This window comes from Cervus elaphus, chromosome 12 (assembly GCF_910594005.1).
Source record: "Cervus elaphus chromosome 12, mCerEla1.1, whole genome shotgun sequence".
Classification (NCBI taxonomy): domain Eukaryota; kingdom Metazoa; phylum Chordata; class Mammalia; order Artiodactyla; family Cervidae; genus Cervus; species Cervus elaphus.
In genome coordinates this window covers 27573053-27595694 of record NC_057826.1, presented here as the reverse complement: position 1 = coordinate 27595694, position 22642 = coordinate 27573053, and the positions used below count along the sequence as shown (strand labels likewise).

General features: G+C 39.5%; 1 long non-coding RNA gene across 1 annotated transcript; it reads left to right on the top strand.

Annotated features, from left to right (window-relative positions):
• Nucleotides 1-9263: 9263 nt before the first annotated feature.
• On the top strand, nucleotides 9264-20071 carry LOC122705066. Its single transcript, XR_006344033.1, has 3 exons — nucleotides 9264-9323; nucleotides 10776-10808; nucleotides 19272-20071. It is a non-coding gene; the product is annotated as an uncharacterized LOC122705066 (long non-coding RNA).
• Nucleotides 20072-22642: the final 2571 nt, after the last annotated feature.

Genomic DNA, 22642 nt, shown 5'->3' with positions numbered 1-22642 from the left:
ACATCATGAGAAACGCTGGGCTGGATGAGGCACAAGCTGGAATCAAGATTGCCAGGAGAAATATCAATAACCTCAGATATGCAGATGACACCACCCTTATGGATGAAAGTGAAGAGGAACTAAAGAGCCTCTTGATGAAAGTGAAAGAGGAGAGTGAAAAAGTTGGCTTAAAGTGCAACATTCAAAAACTAAGATCATGGCATCCAGTCCCATTACCTCATGGCAAATAGATGGGGAAACAATGGAAACATTGACAGACTTTATCTTCTTGGGCTCCAAAATCACTATAGATGGTGACTCAGCCATGAAATTAAAAGATGCTTGCTTCTTGGAAGAAAAGCTATGACAAAGCTAGACAGCATATTAAAGAGCAGAGACATTACTTTGATGACAAATGTCCATCTAGTCAAAGCTATGGTTTTCCCAGTAGTCATGTACAGATGTAAGAGTTAGACCATACAAAAGGCTGAGCACCAAACAATTGATGCTTTTGAACTGTGGAGTTGGAGAAGACTCTTGAGAGTCCCTTGGTCTGCAAGGAGACCAAACCAGTCAATCCTAAACAAAATCAACTGTGAATATTCATTGGAAGGACTGATGCTGAAGCTGAAACTCCAATACTTGGGCCACCTGATGCAAAGAACTGACTCATTTGAAAAAATCCTGATTCTGGGAAAGATTGCAGGCAGGAGGAGAAGGGGATGACAGAGGACGAGATGGTTGGATGGCATCACCGACTGGATGGACATGAGTATGAGCAAGCTCTGGGAGTTTGTGATGGATAGGGAAGCCGGGTGTGTTGCTGTCCATGGGGTTGCAAAGAGTTGGACACAACTGAGCAACTTAACTGAACTGATATGAAAGGAATGAATTCAGTGAGCCCAGAGGCTTGCATCTTCCCATGAATAGAATGCTAAATTCCTTAACTTGATACCTGATCTTTGATGTTCAGACTACCTGCTCCCTTTATTGCAAGCTTGTATATAGTCTGACCTCCCTGCCTCTTTGGAGCAGTTTTCTCAGAGCTATTGAAATGCTGTCTCCTGGCTTCAAGTCCTAAACATTCCCACCAAATAAAATAATTCTCTACTTTCAGATTGTGACTAAATTTTTTGGTCAACAGAGGTCAGTGACTGCTAAGACTGATGACCTAATCCTTGTAGAGCTTGATAAGAAGCAAGAATCACTGGTTGGCATTCACCACAATGACCTTTTAAACATACTAATATCCAAACAAAAGAACATTTAAGTGTTTTTAAGCAAAGTATACCAACGACATATTCTTAAACAAAATGCATCCAGAATTTCATGTGCTTTTTAAAATTGTGTTTCTGATCACAAATGATCAGGTTTGAGTTCTATAAACATCCAATAGAGGCTTGAAGTTTGTCATTATCAAGCAATACACTAATAACTCTCGCCCTGGTTTCAACTAACTAAAGTTTATAAAATTATGACTTTTTTGTCTCTCCATTTCTTCTAACTTTTCATAAAGTGACAAGAGCAGATGAAACAAAATAGTTAAATCTCACTTAAACATCTCTAGGCTAAAACAGCACTATTTCATAAGCTGAACTGTTAGTAGTATCTGGTAGCATATATACTCATAACTGGCATGTGAAGATATATTTCTAAAAATTCAAACATGCCAATGAAGAAGCTCTGTACAAGGTAAAAGAGGAACTCAAAAATGTTGTCAATACTTCCTGGGTATCAGGAAAGTCTCCAGTAAAAAGGCATACCTTGAATCAATATTGAAAAATAAGTCACCATTTCCCAGAAGAATAGGGAGAAGGAAAGGAGGGCCTAGAGGCAGGATAAATAAAGGCAAGAGTCACATGCTTTTGAGCAAATGTTCCCTCAGTACACAGTACAGTTCATATGAATTGTTTCAATTAAAACTATTATGTTAATCTTTGATGTTGGAGTCTATATACAATTAAAACCTAGCTTAGGCTTGTGTCATTGTGATTTGTAATCCAAATAAAAAATTATATTTGGTCTCCCTCCCATTTCCAGCACCGAGTTCTCAACACCTTGGGAATTGCCTATGTGATGAAAGCCATAAAAATGTCTTTTATGTTAACAAGGACTTTTGAGGACACCTAGGGATGGGACTGGTTTCCAAGGACTCAATAAAGTGATTGGAGGGTTGGAAGTTCTAGTCCTACTCCCTCAGCATCCAGGGAGGTAAGAAAGGTTGGAAGTTGAATCAGTTTCCAATAGCCAATGATTCAAACAATTATGCTTATATAATGAAGACCCCATAAGACCCCCAAATGGAGATGGTTTGGAAAGCTTCCAGGTTCACAGGACAAGATGTGAGGAAAGGGCTCATTGAGTGCTGAGAGTGGCATGCTCAATGAGTCCTTTCCTCACACCTTGTCCTGTGAATCTCTTCCATCCGCATGCTTCTGAGTTATGTCCTTCTATAACACACTGGTGATCTAGTAAGGAAGATGTTTCTCTGAGTTCTGCGAGCCCCACTCTAGCAAATTAATTAAAGCCAAGGAGGAAACTTGGGAACCTCTCATTTATAGCTAGTTGGTTAGAAGTACAGGTAACAACCTGGATTTGTGATCGGCATCTTGAGTTGGAAGAGCATTGGTCAGAAGCACAGTTGACAACATGGGCTTGTGACTGGCATCTGAAATGGGGAGGGGGAACAGTCCTGTAGGACTGAGCCCTTTACTTGCAGGATCTGTTGCTGCCTCTGGGTATATAGTGTCATAATTGAGTTGAATTGTAGGGCATCCAGGTGATGTCTGAGAATTGCTTGTTGTCTGATCCAAACATATTGAAATTGGGTTCAGGAACCCACCTTCTAAACATAGATTCTCCATTTCAGATGAGTTCACATTCATGTTTCATCCTGGAACTGACCCTCTCCCAGGCTTCTAAGCCCTAAGTCACTACTCTGTTAGATCCTCTCATAATTCTCCTGAAATGGCCTCCATCTCTTCTGGGTACACAGACCCATAGCCACCTGTGTTAGACTGCTTCTGTCCTAAACGTTCTCTGGTTCTCAGTGTAAATGTTTTCCTAAAGCTCCAGATTGATCATCTCATGTGGGGAACATAGAGTTTACATTTTCCAAGTCTTACCATCTGCCCAGTATAACTAGGGTTTCCCCACAAATCACCAAGCCGTATAAATATTAAATTAACAGTATCTAGCTCTGCTTGCAGACAAAGAGGGCTTTGACTTCCATTCCAAATCTCCATTTGTTAGGTAGGTAGTTAGACAGTAGTAGCAAGGAGGTGACAGAGGCAAAAAGACAAGAGGGGAGTAACCAAGCCAAGCCCCAACCATCTGGGAACCCTTCCTTGAAAGTAGCAGCAAAGAGGTGATGGCAGTTAAAGATAAGAGGAAAATAGTCTGATTAGGCCCCAACCATCTGAAGACCCTCTTCTGACCTCACCCAGAACCAGTAAATATGGCCAGGAGGTGGGCAACTTATCCAGGTAAAGAGGGAGCCGTAACAGGAGAGAATTTCTCTGGGCTGTGCATGCCCACACTAGACAAGTGTACAAATTCTAGTAAACCCAAACTCATTATACCAACATTATAATAAAATCTATCTGTGGCTTGCCCTCCCCTCATTAGGCTCTCCTGAACAAATCAATGGTAAGGGCATACTCAATAACAAACATGTTATAGAACTCGGGACAGTCAATCAAATAGCAATCTTCTCCTGGCACTCACCCATGATCACACCCGTCTCCTTGCAGAATAACTGTTAATAAACACCCTAAGCCTGTATGGGAGGGCTGATTTCACTTTCCAAAAATAGCCTGATCTCCTTCTGAGAGGGTATCTATGCTTTAATAAAGTTTGTTTTGCACTTAAGCCTGAAGTGGTAGTTTCCAAATTTTTGCTTTCTACTGCCAGGACCACAATTGCTGGTCTGAGTCTCCCTTTGACCTCTTAGATGCAGCTATCTGACAATGCACACCAGCCCGACTAACATTCACCTTTCTTTATTCCTTAGCCAGGCACTCTCCCCAGGTCTCTAGAGAGCTCCCCACGTGGCTCTGACACATAGCCTAAAATAGCATATGTGATCTGATCTTTCCCCTCCCTTATTTCATCTTCCTTTGTTTCATCAGTCCATTGCTGAAGAGCTGCTGTTCTTACCAGGTACTAGTGAGGCCATGTCAAAGAGACTTCCTTTCACAGATAAGGCACTCTAGTGCCAAAGCCTCTATCTCCAAAGCTGTGGCATTTGCCTGTGCAGGGAGAGTCTTTCCATGTCCAAGAGTTTAAAAAATATTTCTCTAGGTCTTACATCCCTGGACACTATTTTAAGTTCAATATCATCCTCTGTTATTTTCTCCAAATCTGAGGCATTATTTGTGAATAGACCCACCATTCTTCCTGGTTTGCTCCCAAATAGTTGTTTATGTCTGTTATTTTGACTTAATTATAAGCAGTGACTCATTCTTAAAGATGCCCTGGTTTGTGGTTTGGGTGATAAATTACATGTTCACTCTATCCACTCACTAACCCTGTGTATCTCTTTCTCTCACCTTCCTAACTCCCACATTCAAATAGGTCCATGCTAAAGTATTTCTGTATTCTGCATGTAATTCTATAAACATCCTTCAGAACGAAAAACTGGGTACTTGTTAATGTTACATAAACATTACTATTAACTATTTAAATCCCAATGTTTACTCTTTATTTATACATATATATTCTCAATTCAAACAATTTGGGTGATTTGAAAATGACAATATAAAATAATACTCAATTACTCAGTATGATTGATTTGTTTTATTCCAATCTTCCTAGCAAGTAAACAGCAAAATTTCTAGCAATGATACTTAAATGAATGGTCTTCCTATGAGGTTTTCTCAAAGTTGTACTCTACTCTTTCATTCATCATAGGAGAAGTCATAAAATCATATTTAAAAGGTAGTGCTAATTCAAGCTTATGTAAGATTGTATAAGCCACCTTTGGTAGCTGTGTTGATGTCAGGATTTCCCATGAAGTAAACTATCAATGTGAAACAAACATTGAAAACACCTTTGAAATATCACATTGGGGTTAAAGATAAACTTACTGGGTTTGAGTAAGACTTTTACCTAAGCCATAGCTTCTCAACCTGGTGACTATTGCCATTTTGGGCTAGATAATACATTGCTGTTAGGAGTTGTCCTGTGTATTGTAGTATATTTACAGCATCCCTGGTCTCTGACCATGAGATGCCTATAGCAACCCAATCCTTCCCACCACATTCCTGAGTTGTGGCAATCATGTTTATCTCCAGCTATTGCCAAACATTCTGTAGAAGACAAAATTTTCCTGGTTAAGAACCACAGGGATAGGTAATTGCAGGGCAGAACTGAGCCCTGACATTCAAATAGCTTCAGAATCATGTAAAATTCATAATATCTATTTAGGTAACAGTTAATGTATTTCAAATGGGCAGATATTTATTGAGCACTTGCTATGCACAAAATACATAGCACAAGGGATTCCACAAAGGATTAAAACAAATAAACATTAAATATAGTTCCTTCCATCAAAAATTTCAGAAGATACCTCTGAAGTAATCAACACAATTCTGTATGTGTCTTTTAATACCTTTTTGGGAATTTAATGACATTTACTAAACACCTAAGCTTATCTATCTGAGTAATACATTAGCAAGCATTATAAACAGAACAGTCTGAAAGAATAAAGTGACAATGCAGAGTTGATGAATTTTGGTCTACTAACGAAAATCTGATGAATGAATAAAGAAATCTATCCAACCTACTAAAAGGAAGGCTTCAAAGGTACTTCATAGGAGATAGATTTTCTTCTGGGCTAAGTAAAACATACAACAAAGAAATGCTGGGCCTTTTCTGGGGATCAAGAAAGGGCTTACTGAAAAGCCTATACTTTAGCTTGGAATTTATGACATTTTTCTTTGAGCTTGGGATATCAAACTTGCAAAAGTTGGAGACCTCTGGTGCAAAGCTGGAGGATAAGGAGGTGGATTGGTTGAAATCTAGTCCTTGAGCTGAAGAGCCATGGATATGCTGTTCTGGGCCGAGCAGTGTAACAAATCTATAGGAAGAGAACTGGACTGGAAGGCAAAAGAACTTGGTTCCAAAGTTGATTTTGACACTAACCTGTAGTCTCAGTTTTTCAAAGGTCATTTGAAACCTAAATACACTTTCTCTGTATAAAATGAGAATTATATCTTCCCAGTATACCTCAAGTTAAATTCTGTAAATGAAAACATGAGCCAAAATTGGCTATACAAACATAAGCTGTTAATGATCTATAAAATTGAATTATGGTACTAAACATCCTCTCAGGTTTCTTCCAGCTCTGAAAAATCTAGGCTTCCCTGGTGTCTCAGACAGTACAGAATCCACCTGCAATGTACAAAAACTGGGTTCAGTCCATGGGTCAGGAAGATCCACTGGAGAAGGGAATGACTACCCACTGCTGTATTCTTGCCAGGGAAATCCCATGGACAGAGGAGCCAGGTGGGCTACAGTCCATGGAGTTGCAAAGAGCTGGACATGACTGAGTGACTAAGATAAGATCAGTTCTTATCTCCAAAATAATGCATTTTGCAAAAATGCAAAATATGCATTTTTGGAAGAATAACATATAAGTATTAACTTCCTAAGATGCGCCAGTCAACTTCCCTAAGCAGATAGACTGAGATTTAAATAAAATTGTCAAATGATTAGCATTTTTGTAAAGAACAAAAGTGACATATATTAGGGGACCCAGAGAAAAGCCCCACTTGAATTTCAGCATTTAGAGAAAAAAAAAAATGTGTCCATGTTTTTCTTTTATTGCTCTAACTTCCCAGTATCAATTGATAGTAAAGGATCATAACCCAGGCCTTGGTGCCCTGAGTGTAGAAAGGGCAACAAAGTACATTTCATCTCTTTTATCGAAACTAGACTTTCATAGAGTGGAGAATCAGATTTTTCAGTAGAGCTCCAACTAGCCAAAACACTCCAGGGTCTAACTTTCCGCTGATGATTCCCACCAAACATCTAACCTCTTTTCTTCAGGTTGTAACATATTTCTTGATCAGAAAAGAGGAGGCCACTAGGCCTAGGCTCAAATAGAGCAAAGGCAGCATATTTATAGAACAAGAGTCAAGATGCAATTTGTTTCATGTTTTCAGGAAACCTATTAACAGTAACAGTAGTATTACTATCATCTGTGTCATATTTTACAGACATACTCTCATGTTCATCATCATTTTTAATCAGTTATTGAACTCATTTAGCAAAACTGATTTTAACTTAATATATATTGCTATTTATTAAAAGCAGCCTCTTATTTTTTTGATTTTTCTCCTTAAGATTTTCCTGAGAGAAGCCAGTCTACTTAAATTAAAACAGCACAACCTTGTGAAATAGTTAAGAAAATTTAAAAATTATTCCTAAGGCTGAATTCAAGCTCAGTCAAAATCAGTCTCCCCCTTCCATCTGTTTCTTCAAGATTCATGGGAAGCAGGTGTGCCAGTTGGATCAGGAAATTCTATAGTAAAATGAAATTTTCTTACTAAAAATGTAGACTTCATAGCTTGTCAGCAAACATAAGTTTGAGATATTTTGTGCAAATATTTCCCCAGAATAGCCCACAGTATGCTGCTTGGGAAATGTTTAAGAAAGAAGGCTGAATTCAGTTGAGGAAGTTTGTGATCATGGAAGACAAGATGCTCTATAGAAGTTTCTGATTTTTCAGATCTTGTACCCATTTTCTTCTCCCCTGTGCATTTTCTCTCTTCTTTCTGATGCAACAGCTCAATGGGGGTGCATCTATATTTAGCATTTCCTTTGTATAAATGGGAACCTGTAATCTCCTCATACTTGGCAGGGATGATTCACTTTGTTGTTTTCTTGCTGTTGTTGCTAATTGGAGAATTACCTCAGGGCAGCCTTGTGCACAAAATGTGGTTCTGCTCTAGGCTGAATCTTCATTAGATTTAAAAAGTTGGTAATAAAGACCACTCCCAAACCACAATATTTTAACTTGCAATATTTAATGTAAAATATGCAATAATGAAAAACTTATCATTTGGTGATTCTTTAGAAAAATTTCAAAACACAAAACTGAACAAATAAAGAAAAAAATCTAAGTCCAGACTTATTTTAAATAGTCACTACATGATTATTTGGGTGGTCATTTTACAGATGGGTGAAAAGCATCACCCCTAAATATTTACTGAGTTTTCACTTACCTGAGAATTGTGTCCTGGGGAATAAAGTAGTATCTATCCACAAAGAAAATGCTATCTTATAGTCAAAGAAGTCATATGGCCTGAAAAGTTTAATAGAATTCAAGAATTGAATAGTAAATTAACCTAAATTATTACTTGAGGAATTTCCACAGTTGAGTTAAGAAAAAGATGAATTCATTAGGGGCAAATGTCTGTTTAGGATATGTAAAAGTTTTACAAAGATAGATTTAAAAATTAGCCTAAAGTTGTCTAAACTTTGTCCAGGGAGAGGAGAAAGAAGAACACTTCTTGGATCAGAAGTCCATCCAATACTAATTAAGTGTACATTGCACTCTGTGCCATACTCTTCTTTAGGTCACAGGCCCATGAAGGTGGGCAGAACAGATATAATCCCTGCCCTGATGGAGTCAGTATCTGGTCCCATAAAACACAGCCAAGGCAAATATTGGGGATAGTGAATGGCACAGCAAGTAAAAGTGGAAAAGTCCTGTAAGTACAGGGTAGGGACTAAATGTCAGTGGGTTCATTGGATGAAATGGGAGAGAGTCTGGTGCAAAACTGTTTCCAAGGGTCACATGGTCAAGTAAAACTTCATACAAGCCAATTTTGTTTTCATCCTGACCCCTCAAGCATAGCACACAGATGAAAGTGTCAGGAGAGTGTGTAATTTCTTCAGTTCTGTCTTGTCACAACAAAAATTTGAAGCAATAGACCAGTGTTACAGACCTCAGACAGACCAATATTACAGCTCTCAGATGGACCAGTGTTACAGTTTCGTGTTACAGCTCAGTTTTATTTAGAAAGTAAAGGAAAATACATCCTCTAGGCATGAGGGCATGCTGACCCAAAAGACTCGAAGAGAAGAGAGGCCCCATGGCCCAGTTTTGGCTCCTCTTTTTATATGTTTTTTTCTTCTCCCTCTGGGCCTGCCCTATGTAAATTGGGCTAGCCAGCAGTGCTATTTGTTCTACCTGAGGTCCTCACTCCTTTTCTTGGACCTTCCTTTGTTCTGTTTTCACGGGCTTTTCCTTTCCTTGTCTTTTAGCCACCGCCATTCTGGACTCCTTTTTCCTATTCTAACCACCTAACAAAAGCAAGTAAAAATGAACAAAACAGGTAAGAAGTTGGGAAGGAATTCTACAAGAGCACTCAAACTGGGACAGGGAGGTTCAAAGCTTACACTAATTTCCAAAATCTGCTTTAAACCTTTTAACTTCATCCAACATTCCTGTTCTTACCCCCCCCAGCTATTGTTCAGTTTCATGCTGAAGTGGAATCAAATTGATCACATTGGACTCCCTGTCTTTAGTAGCTGTGTTAACATGTTGCTTACACTCATTGAGCCTCCATTCCTCCACTGTAAGTTGACATAAAGACACAACTGTTTTGAGGATTAAATAAAACAATGGATGTAATGAGTACTGAGAGAGGAGGTGCTTCAGGAATGCATGTTCCTCTCCTTCCCCGCCCCTCACCTCTAATCTCTGCCCAGTCCCCACCATACTGATACTGGAATAATGGTCCAGGTTCACCAAGCCCTAGGGAATATTCCTCTCTAAAAACTAAACTGCTGCTCTTGAACTAATGTATCCTGTGTAGACAAGAAAGAGAAATCACAGATTTGTGAATAGAGGTATGATTTCCCTGCCTCGTTCCCATTTAGGCATTTTGTGCTCTAATATAGCAATTCTGTATGAAGATGGAAAGCACAAGTGGTGGGGGGGAGGGTGGGAGGTAAAGACAGTCCTGAACCTCCTGAGCCAATCTGTTGATGTTATGGGTATGAGGTGCAGGCAGTTAAAAAACTGACTGTACTGCAAAAAGTGGAGTCAGAATTTAGAATGACATTCAAAAGGTTTTGAGGCTCCTATTCACTGCCCACTCTGCCCCCAGACTATACTACTTGTTTGAAAACTAATCATTTATGCCTTAAATTTGTTAATGTCTCATCATTCCCAGACTATCTGCACTTAGAACTCTATCTTTAATTTATAAAATGAGCATATGGTTGTTTAAGGAATATCAAAATTTATAAGAAATAAGGAGGTATTTCTGATAAGTGAGAGAGTTGCCCTGAAATTAGTATTTGTGTTTGGGGAAGAAGTGGTGTGAGCAGGTAGCTCTCTGGGCCCAGCATATTGCCCTGGAGGCAGAGGTATAGGTTTTGTGTGTAGAAATTCTAGAAATTCTGCTTTCCATCACTCCTACCCCCAAGCAGTATAGGCCACTAAGTACTGCTGCAGAAAATAACCCTTTACCCTGCAACAATGAAAAGGACACCATCAATAGATTAGATGGTTGTTATTCTAATTATAAATTGTGTCCAACTCTGTACAATCCCATGGACTGTAGCATGCCAGGTTTCCCTGCCCTTCACTATCTCCCAGAGTTTGTTCAAACTCATGTCCATTGAGTCAGTGATGCTATCCAACTATCTTATCCTCTGTCACCCCTTCTTCTCCTGTTCTGTCTTTCCCAGCATCAGATTTGATAGTAACTGGTGGGGGGTGGGAAGGGGTGGAAGCTATTATTTTAATAAAATCTAATGATAGCTTCTCTTTACCCTAGGTCCAATTCACATAAGAGGTCATAAATCTCAAGGTAACTGCCTCTCTTGATCCAGGACTCAGAGCAAACACTCAGGCAATGGCTGTTACCAAGTCCAAGCTTGCTCTGCTTGTCACAAGACAGGCCAATGAGTCAGAGACAAGGTGCTGAGGCAAGGAAAATGACTTCATTCAGAGAGGTGGCTGACTGAGAAGATGGCAGACTAATGTCTCAAAATAACCATCTTCTGAGAGGGTGTAGGGGGATGACAGATCTTTTTTCTATATCAGAGATGGGTAGGGGGTAAGGCAACAAAGCAAAAAAGGCCATTAATCTTACAAATATCTCCTACAATGGCAAGCCTCAGAGAGGGGGTGTGTTAATTTCTTCCTTCCTGCCATCTATAGGTAGACGGGGTTCTGAACTTTAGTTTACAGGTCAGGCAGAGGGGCAGGATTCTTTGAGGCAGGCCACCATATACAATTATAATAACAAAAGCAGTGAAAAGAAAGTCAAAGAAACAGTTCCAACATGAAGTCAGAATTGACTTTTCCCTGCAATATGATGAGAAACTGGTCAATTTGGCATCATATAATTTTTTCTTGGAAGTCAAACTGTTGCAGTGAATTTAAAAAAGTTTTTCTTTTTCTCTTTTTGAGTTCTTCTCTACTTTAACTGTTCCTAATCTACAGCCTGCCTTGATAATGAAGTCTCTTCTTTTCAGAAGACTAACTTCTTATGCAAACTAAATTCCACAAATATTGCCCTGTAACTCTGCATGAGCCACACTCTGCATCTATTATCTTTTTTTTTTTTTTTTTTATTAGTTGGAGGCTAATTACTTCACAACATTTCAGTGGGTTTTGTCATACATTGATATGAATCAGCCATAGATTTACACTTATTCCCCATCCCGATCCCCCCTCCCACCTCCCTCTCCACTCGATTCCTCTGGGTCTTCCCAGTGCACCAGGCCCGAGCACTTGTCTCATGCATCCCACCTGGGCTGGTGATCTGTTTCACCATAGATAGTATACATGCTGTTCTTTTGAAACATCCCACCCTCACCTTCTCCCACAGAGTTCAAAAGTCTGTTCTGTATTTCTGTGTCTCTTTTTCTGTTTTGCATATAGGGTTATCATTACCATCTTTCTAAATTCCATATATATGTGTTAGTATGCTGTAATGTTCTTTATCTTTCTGGCTTACTTCACTCTGTATAAGGGGCTCCAGTTTCATCCATCTCATTAGGACTGGTTCAAATGAATTCTTTTTGACGGCTGAGTAAAATTCCATGGTGTATATGTACCACAGCTTCCTTATCCATTCATCTGCTGATGGGCATCTAGGTTGCTTCCATGTCCTGGCTATTATAAACAGTGCTGCGATGAACATTGGGGTGCATGTGTCTCTTTCAGATCTGGTTTCCTCAGTGTGTATGCCCAGAAGTGGGATTGCTGGGTCATATGGCAGTTCTATTTCCAGTTTTTTAAGGAATCTCCACACTGTTTTCCATAGTGGCTGTACTAGTTTGCATTCCCACCAACAGTGTAAGAGGGTTCCCTTTTCTCCACACCCTCTCCAGCATTTATTGCTTGTAGACTTTTGAATAGCAGCCATCCTGACTGGTGTGTAATGGTACCTCATTGTGGTTTTGATTTGCATTTCTCTAATAATGAGTGATGTTGAGCACCTTTTCATGTGTTTGTTAGCCATCTGTATGTCTTCTTTGGAGAAATGTCTGTTTAGTTCTCTGGCCCATTTTTTGATTGGGTCATTTATTTTTCTGGAATTGAGCTGCAGGAGTTGCTTGTATATTTTTGAGGTTAATCCCTTGTCTGTTTCTTCATTTGCTATTATTTTCTCCCAATCTGACGGCTGTCTTTTCACCTTACTTATAGTTTCCTTTGTAGTGCAAAAGCTTTTAAGTTTCATTAGATCCCATTTGTTTAGTTTTGCTTTTATTTCCAATATTCTGGGAGGTGGGTCATAGAGAATCTTGCTGTGATTTATGTCGGAGAGTGTTTTGCCTATGTTCTCTAGGAGTTTTATAGTTTCTGGTCTGACATTTAGATCTTTAATCCATTTTGAGTTTATTTTTGTGTATGGTGTTAGAAAGTGTTCTAGTTTCATTCTTTTGCAAGTGGTTGACCAGTTTTCCCAGCACCACTTGTTAAAGAGGTTGTCTTTTTTCCATTGTATATCCTTGCGTCCTTTGTCAAAGATAAGGTGTCCATAGGTTCGTGGATTTATCTCTGGGCTTTCTATTCTGTTCCATTGGTCTATATTTCTGTCTTTGTGCCAGTACCACACTGTCTTGATGACTGTGGCTTTGTAGTAGAGTCTGAAGTCAGGCAGGTTGATTCCTCCAGTTCCATTCTTCTTTCTCAAGATTACTTTGGCTATTCGAGGTTTTTTGTATTTCCATACAAATTGTGAAATTCTTTGGTCTAGTTCTGTGAAAAATACCGTTGGTAGCTTGATAGGGATTGCATTGAATCTATAGATTGCTTTGGGTAGAATAGCCATTTTCACAATATTGATTCTTCCAGTCCATGAACACGGTATGTTTCTCCATCTGTTTGTGTCCTCTTTGATTTCTTTCATCAGTGTTTTATAGTTTTCTATGTATAGGTCTTTTGTTTCTTTAGGTAGATATACTCCTAAGTATTTTATTCTTTTTGTTGCAATGGTGAATGGTATTGTTTCCTTAATTTCTCTTTCTGTTTTTTCATTGTTAGTATATAGGAATGCAAGGGATTTCTGTGTGTTAATTTTGTATCCTGCAACTTTACTATATTCATTGATTAGTTCTAGTAATTTTCCGGTAGAGTCTTTAGGGTTTTCTATGTAGAGGATCATGTCATCTGCAAACAGTGAGAGTTTCACTTCTTCTTTTCCTATCTGGATTCCTTTTACTTCTTTTTCTGCTCTGATTGCTGTGGCCAAAACCTCCAACACTATGTTGAACAGTAGTGGTGAGAGTGGGCACCCTTGTCTTGTTCCTGATTTCAGGGGAAATGCTTTCAATTTTTCACCATTGAGGGTGATGCTTGCTGTGGGTTTGTCATATGTAGCTTTTATTATGTTGAGGTATGTTCCTTCTATTCCTGCTTTTTGGAGAGTTTTAATCATAAATGAGTGTTGAATTTTGTCAAAGGCTTTCTCTGCATCTATTGAGATAATCATATGGTTTTTATCTTTCAATTTGTTAATGTGGTGTATTACATTGATTGATTTGCGGATATTGAAGAATCCTTGCATTCCTGGGATAAAGCCCACTTGGTCGTGGTGTATGATTTTTTTAATATGTTGTTGGATTCTGTTTGCTAGAATTTTGTTAAGGATTTTTGCATCTATGTTCATCAGTGATATTGGCCTGTAGTTTTCTTTTTTTGTGGCATCTTTGTCAGGTTTTGGAATTAGGGTGATGGTGGCCTCATAGAATGAGTTTGGAAGTTTACCTTCTTCTGCAATTTTCTGGAAGAGTTTGAGTAAGGTAGGTGTTAGCTCTTCTCTAAATTTTTGGTAGAATTCAGCTGTGAAGCCATCTGGTCCTGGGCTTTTGTTTGCTGGAAGATTTTTGATTACAGTTTCGATTTCCTTGCCTGTGATGGGTCTGTTAAGATCTTCTATTTCTTCCTGGTTCAGTTTTGGAAAGTTATACTTTTCTAAGAATTTGTCCATTTCATCCAAGTTGTCCATTTTATTGGCATAGAGCTGCTGGTAGTAGTCTCTTATGATCCTTTGTATTTCAGTGTTGTCTGTTGTGATCTCTCCATTTTCATTTCTAATTTTGTTAATTTGGTTCTTCTCTCTTTGTTTCTTAATGAGTCTTGCTAATGGTTTGTCAATTTTGTTTATTTTTTCAAAAAACCAGCTTTTAGCTTTGTTGATTTTTGCTATGGTCTCTTTAGTTTCTTTTGCATTCATTTCTGCCTTAATTTTTAAGATTTCTTTCCTTCTGCTAACCCTGGGGTTCTTCATTTCTTCCTTCTCTAATTGCTTTAGGTGTAGAGTTAGGTTATTTATTTGGCTTTTTTCTTGTTTCTTGATGTAAGCTTGTAATGCTATGAACCTTCCCCTTAGCACTGCTTTTACAGTGTCCCATAGGTTTTGGGTTGTTGTGTTTTCATTTTCATTCATTTCTATACAAATTTTGATTTCTTTTTTGATTTCTTCTATGATTTGTTGGTTATTCAGAAGCGTGTTATTTAGCCTCCAGGTGTTTGAATTTTTAACAATTTTTTTCCTGTAATTGAGATCTAATCTTACTGCACTGTGGTCAGAAAAGATGACTGGAACGATTTCAATTTTTTTGAATTTTCCAAGACTAGATTTATGGCCCAGGATGTGATCTATTCTGGAGAAGGTTCCGTGTGCACTTGAGAAAAAGGTGAAGTTGATTGTTTTGGGGTGAAATGTCCTATAGATATCAATTAGGTCTAGCTGGTCCATTGTGTCATTTAAAGTTTGTGTTTCCTTGTTAATTTTCTGTTTAGTTGATCTATCCATAGTTGTGAGTGGGGTATTAAAGTCTCCCACTATTATTGTGTTACTATTAATTTCCTCTTTCATACTCGTTAGTGTTTGCCGTACATATTGCGGTGCTCCTAGGTTGGGTGCATATATATTTATAATTGTTATATCTTCTTCTTGGATTGATCCTTTGATCATTATGTAGTGTCCTTCTTTGTCTCTTTTCACAGCTTTTATTTGAAAGTCTATTTTATCTGATATGAGTATTGCGACTCCTGCTTTCTTTTGGTCTCTGTTTGCATGAAATATTTTTTCCAGCCCTTCACTTTTAGTCTGTATGTGTCTCTTGTTTTGAGGTGGGTCTCTTGTAGACAGCATATATGGGGGTCTTGTTTTTGTATCCATTCAGCCAATCTTTGTCTTTTGGTTGGGGCATTCAACCCATTTACATTTAAGGTAATTATTGATAGGTGTGGTCCGGTTGCCATTTACTTTGTTGTTTTGGGTTCACGTTTATACAACCTTTCTGCATTTCCTGTCTAGAGAAGATCCTTTAGCATTTGTTGAAGAGCTGGTTTGGTGGTGCTGAATTCTCTCAGCTTTTGCTTATCCGTAAAGCTTTTGAGTTCTCCTTCATATCTGAATGAGATCCTTGCTGGATACAGTAATCTAGGTTGTAGGTTATTCTCTTTCATTACTTTCAGGATGTCCTGCCATTCCCTTCTGGCCTGGAGGGTTTCTATTGATAGGTCAGCTGTTATCCTTATGGGAATCCCTTTGTGTGTTATTTGTTGTTTTTCCCTTGCTGCTTTTAATATTTGTTCTTTGTGTTTGATCTTTGTTAGTTTGATTAATATGTGTCTTGGGGTGTTTCGCCTTGGGTTTATCCTGTTTGGGACTCTCTGGGTTTCTTGGACTTGAGTGGCTATTTCCTTCCCCATTTTAGGGAAGTTTTCAGCTATTATCTCCTCAAGTATTTTCTCATGGCCTTTCTTTTTGTCTTCTTCTTCTGGAACTCCTATGATTCGAATGTTGGGGCGTTTCACATTGTCCCAGAGGTCCCTGAGGTTGTCCTCATTTCTTTTGATCCTTTTTTCTTTTTTCCTCTCTGCTTCATTTATTTCCACCATTTTATCTTCTACCTCACTTATCCTATCTTCTGCCTCCGTTATTCTACTCTTGGTTCCCTCCAAAGTGTTTTTGATCTCATTCATTGCATTGTTCATTTTTAATTGACTCTTTTTTATTTCTTCTAGGTCTTTATTAAACAATTCTTGTATCTTTTCAATCTTTGTCTCCAGGCTATTTATCTGTAACTCCATTTTGTTTTCAAGATTTTGGATCATTTTTATTATCATTATTCTAAATTCTTTTTCAGGTAGATTCCCTATCTCCTCCTCTTTTGTTTGACTTGGTGGGCATTTTTCATGTTCCTTTACCTGTTGGGTATTTCTTTGCCTTTTCATCTTGTTTAGATTGCTGTGTCTGGAGTGGACTTTCTGTATTCTGGAGGTCTGTGGTTCCTTTTTATTGTGGAGGATTTACCCAGTGGGTGGGGTTAGACGATTGGCTTGTCAAGGTTTCCCGGTTAGGGAAGCTTGCGTCAGTGTACTGGTGCGTGGAACTTGATTTCTTCTTTTTGGAGAGCAATGGAGTGCCCAGTAATGAGTTTTGAGATGGGTCTATGTGTTAGGTGTGACCTTGGGCAGCCTGTATGTTGACATTCGGGGCTATGTTCCTGTGTTGCTGGAGAATTTGCGTGATATGTCTTGCTCTAAAACTTATTGGCTCTTGGGTGGTGGTTGGTTTCAGTGTAGGTATGGAGGCTTTTGGACGGTCACTTATTACTTAAAGTTCCATGTAGTCAGGAGTTTTCTGGTGTTCTCAGGTTTTGGGCTTAAGTTTCCTGCCTCTGGATTTCAGTTTTATTCTTCCTGTAGTCTCAGGACTTCTCCAACTACACAGCACTGATAATAAAACTTCTAGGTTAATGGCGAAAAGATTCTCCCCCGTTAGGGACACACAGAGAGGTTCACAGAGTTACATGAACAGGAGAAAAGGGAGGAGGGAGATAGAGATGAGCAGGAGGAGAAAAAGGGGGACTCAAGAGGAGAGAGAGAGATCTACGCAGCTGTCTGTTCCCAGAGTGTTCTCCGTATCTCAGACACCTACAAGGATTCACAGAATTGGATTGGGAAGAGAAGGGGAAAGGAGGAAATAGAGGTGTTCTGAGGTAGAAAACAGAGAGTCAAGATTGGGAGAGAATAATCTTCGGTTTAAAGATAGGGCTTCTCTCTTTTTTTTTTTTTTTTGTAAGGTTATAGTGTAGTGAAAATGAAAATGAAGAGTAGTAGAGGAGTACTAGAGGACTTTAAAAGAAATAAGAGAAAAAGAAAAATAGAAAATAAAAGAGAAAACGGAAAGGAAAAAAAAAAAAAAAAAAAAAAAAAAAAAAAAAAAAAAAAAAAAAAAAAAAAAAACAAAAAAAAAAAAAGAAAGAAAGAAAAAAAAAAAATTTTTTTCCCCTAATTAAAAAAATCGTAAAAATCTATGAAAATGAAAGTTAAGGAGTAATGGGGGAGTAATAGGGAATTTTAAAGGAAAATAAAAGAGAAAAAATAAAAAAGAAAAAATATAAAAAGAAAAAAAAATTTTTTTTTTTCCTTACTTAGAAAAAAAAAGTAAAAATATATCTAGGAGTTTCTCTGGAGCTGTTGCGGTCAGTGTGGGTTCGGCTCAGTTTCAGATAGCTCCTCATTCCAGCTTACACTTCTCGATATCTACAGGGCCCTTCCGGTGAAGTCCGTGTTTTCTACAGGGATTTTAATCTGTTGCACCAGTCCCTTCTGAAGCGGTTCCCTTTGTTTATTTGGCTTCTGTTTGCCGGTCTCTTCAGAGGCTCATTTCCGCCCTGACACAGGCGGGCGGAGGTGGACTCTTATTCAGGTAGCTAGTTCCGTTGAGCTGCTGGGAGGGGCTGACGCTGCGGGGATGGGCTGGCCCTCCGGGGGCGGGCTGGCGCTGCCCGGAGGGGCTGACGCTGCTTTCTCCGTCTGCGCTGCTCAGGCTCCCGGCTGTTCTATATGGAGCGCGCCCCGCGCTGCGCGAGGTTCCAGCCCTCGGGTGTTACACAAAAGCGCGGAAGGAAAAGCTGCGCCTGCTCTCTGTGCCTTTCCCGTCAGAGCGGTCCAGGCAGCGAGGGGCTTGATGGGCGCACTATCCCCAGGTGTGGCGCACTCACTCCCTTCCGCGGACCCAGTCTCAGTTTCCGCTGGCGCCAGTCGGGTGCGCGCGCCTTCCGCCCTCCGCGTCCCCAGCCCCAGTCCCCGCCCGCGCCGGTCGGGTGCCTGCGCCCTGTGTCTCGCCGCGACCTTCCCCTCCACCCTGCCTCCTGCCTCCGGCGGGGCTGGGCCGGTCCGCAGCCTGCGAGCTCTTCTCGGGACTTTCTCCATCCCTTTGTTCTGCGAATGGCCGGCAGTGTGTTCCGGCCGGTTAATTTTCTCTCTCTCTTTTGGTCTCCCACAGTTCAAGTTGGCACCTCACAGAAGCTCCCTCCGATTGTCCTCAGGGCACTCAGGCCCGGACCCTAGCCCAAGCAAGGCCGCCTAAGACTCCCTTCCCAGGACGGGTCTCCGTCCTTAGCTCTTTTGTCTCACTTTTTATCTTTTATATTTTGTCCTACCTCCTTTCGAAGACAATGGTCTGCTTTTCTGGGCGCCTGATGACCTCAGCTAGCGATCAGAAGTTGTTTTGTGAAGTTTGCTCTGCATTCAGTTATTCTTTTGATGAATTTGTAGGAGAGAAAGTGGTCTCCCCGTCCTACTCCTCCGCCATCTTGGCTCCTCCCTCTGCATCTATTATCTTTTAATTTTATGCCAGCCACATCCTGATGCTTAACTCTATGGTATCATAACGCACCCCTTGTCTTTTGTTTTTCCCTCCCTTTATTTATGCTAACCACATCTTGATGTTTAACCGTATGGTACACTCTTTGCAAACCACCCCTTGTAGTTTATTTCCCCCCTTTTTGTGTTACAGAAAGAAAGTCACAGTGCAATCCACAAAGGACAATGGACCCAACTCCAGCACCAACTGCCAGAACCAAATTACACAGGCCTATTGACTGTTTCCAAACAATGCAAAAGGAAAGAAGAATACAGGATACTACTCCTTTGTCCCTTCTCTCCAGCCCCTGACTGTGAGCCTCAACTATATGATCCTCTAAATTCCCTGTGGAGGGGAGACATAGTCCTTGAAGCACCACCGACGGTGTTCTCTCCTCTGCCAACTTGAGGATTACAGCCATCTTTCTTTCTATTTCCTCCAAACTCTGTCTCCGTATTTTTTTATTTGGCTCCAGTGGGCAGAGAAAGCGAAGATTTTGGTGGCCACAAAACCAAAAGAATTAACTAAGGAATTGTGACACATTTGAAGTGCAAAAAATGCTGAAATCTAAAACAATTATTTATATATCTTTCTCTGTATTATTTCTCAACCTACTGTAAGAAGTAATCAATAGAAAATTCAATTAAATGGAGTTAGGAGGCCAGAAGGGAGGGCTCTTGTGCCCTTTGATCATAGCAGAGACCAACAGAGAGAAGAAAGACTCCTCTTCTTTCCTGGCAAGGACTCAGCCAATGAAAAGTCATAGACTTTTTGCTTGCTGTAGCCCTCCCAACTTCCCTTTCCCCTCTAGAAAAGTGTTCTCCTCTCCTTGGTGTGCAGGGACTTTCATGTGGTTGGCCACAGTTACAGACTTCAAATGGTATTCTTTGCTGAACCTGAATAAACGCATTTTTGTTGGAGAAATAATTAGTGGTTTATTTTATGCCAATAAACAATAAAGACTGTTTAAATATGAAAATTTTATGTGTATATGTATATGTGTGTGAGTGTGTGTGTGTATGCATATACACATATATCCTGGGATTAGAGGATACTAGGGTATTAAAAAGGAAAAAAAAATAAGCAAAACTATAAAAGTGTTTCTGATTTAAAACAATTAAGATATTAATTTCTATTAGTTCTGACCCAGGGTTAAAGAAGCCAGGTGTATGTATCAAGCCAGCTACCATATAATTTATTCTACAATTTTACATCAACTTAAATTGGGGTTGGTATTCATGATCATACCCCAATGGAGGGGAAAAAAGGGGTTCTCCTTTTTTGCCACTCACATAATTAAATTTGTGAAAAAAATTAATGTTCAAAGCTAAAGTGGAACTAGCATAATAGGGTTATTTATATTACAAAACAGTCTTTTGCAGCAAAATTTAACTAAAGATAGTCACCCAGCCTTCCCCCAGGGAGATCTTCTTGCTGTCCAAGGGACTCTCAAGGGTCTTCTCCAACACCACAATCACAGAAAACTAACCAAAATGATCACACGGATCACAGCTTAGTGCAACTTAGTGAAACTGTGAGCCATGCCACGTAGGGCCACCCAAGACAGACACTGGAGAAGGGAATGGTGGTGAGTTCTGACAAACTGGCCCATTGGAAAGGGGGAATGGCAAATCATTCAGCATTCTTGACTTGAGAAGCCCATAAACGGTATGAAAAGGTAAAAAGATATAACACTGAAAGATAAACCCCCCAGATTGATAGGTGTCCCATAGACTACTGGAGAAGAGAAGAGAAATAACTCCTGAAGGTATGGTGACACTGAGCCAAAGCGGAAATGATGCCCAGTTGTGCACGTGTCTGGTGGTGAAAGTAAAGCCCTGTGCTGTAAAGGGTAATATTTCATAGGAACCTGGAATGTTAGGTCCAAAGTAAAGTGGAAATGTCCAAACAGAAGACAGCAAGAGTAAACACTGACATTTTAGGACTCACTGAACTAAAATGGAAGGGAATGGGTGAATTTAATTCAGATGATGATTTTATCTACTAGTGTGAACAAGAATACCTTAGAAGAAATTGAATAGCTCTCACAGTTAACAAAGGAGTCTGAAATTCAGTACTTGGGTGCAATCTCAAAAACAACAGAATGATCTTGGTTCATTTCCAAGGCAAAACATCCAGCATCACAGTAATTCAAGTCTTTGTCCCAACCACTGGTGCTGAAGAAGTTGCACAGTTCTATGAAGACTGACCAGAGCTTTTGGAACTAACAAGAAAGATGTACTTTTCATCATAGGGGCTGGAATACAAAAGTAGGAAGTCAAAAGGTATCTGGAGTAACAGGTAAGTTTGGCCTTATAAAAAGCCGAGAAAAGAATAGAAATGAAAGACAAGGGAAGAAAGGAAAGATGTACCCATATGAATGCAGAGATCCAAAGAATAGCAAGGAGAGATAAGAAAACCTTCTTAAGTAAACAGTACAAAGAAATAGAGGAAAAACAATAGAATGGGAAAGACTAGAGATCTCTTCAAGAAAATTGAAGATACCAAGGAAACATTTCATGCAAAGATGGGCACAATACAGGACAGAAAGCTTTGGACCTAACAGAAATGGAGGATATTAAGAAGAGGTGGCAAGAATACATGGAAGAACTATACAAAAAAAGGTCTTAGTGACCCAGATAACCATGATGGTGTGATCACTCATCTAGATCCAGAAACCCTGGAGTGTGAAGTCAAGTGAGCCTTAGGAAGCATAATTACTAATAAAGCTAGTGGAGGTGATGGAATTCCAGCAGAGGTATTTCAAATCCTAAAAGACGATGCTGTGAAAGTGCTGCACTCAATATGTCAGGAAATTTGAAAAACTCAGCAGTGTCCAACAGGACTGGAAGTGATCAGTTTTTATTCCAATTCCAAAGAAGAGCAATGCCAAAGAATGTTCAAACTACCCTACAGTTGCCCTCTTTTCACATGCCATTAAGATAATACTCAAAATTCTTCAAGCTAGGCTTCAACAGTATGTGAACTGAGAATTTCCAGATGTTTAAACTGGATTTAGAAATGCAGAGGAACCAGAGATCCAATTACCAACATCCATTTTGTCATGGAAAACAAAAAAGAATTTCAGAAAAACGTTTACTGCTTCACTGACTATGCTAAATGACTGTGTGGATTACCAAAAAAAAAAAAAATTGTGGAAAATTCTTAAAGAGATGGGAATACCAGACCATCTGACCTGCCTCCTGAAAAATCTGTATGCAGGTCAAGAAGCAACAATTAGAACCAGATATGGAAAAATGAACTGGTTCAAAATTTGGAAATGAGTATATCAAGGCTGTATACGGTCACTCTTCTCATTTAACTTATATGCAGAATATATCATGCCAAATGCCAGACTGGATGAAGCTCAAATTGAAATCAAGGCAGCCGCGAGAAATATCAATAACCTCAGATATGCATATGATACCACCCTAATGGCAGAAAGCAAAAAGGAACTAGAGATCCTCTTGATGAAAGTGAAAGAGGAGAGTGAAAAACCTGGCTTAAAACTCAGCATTTTAAAA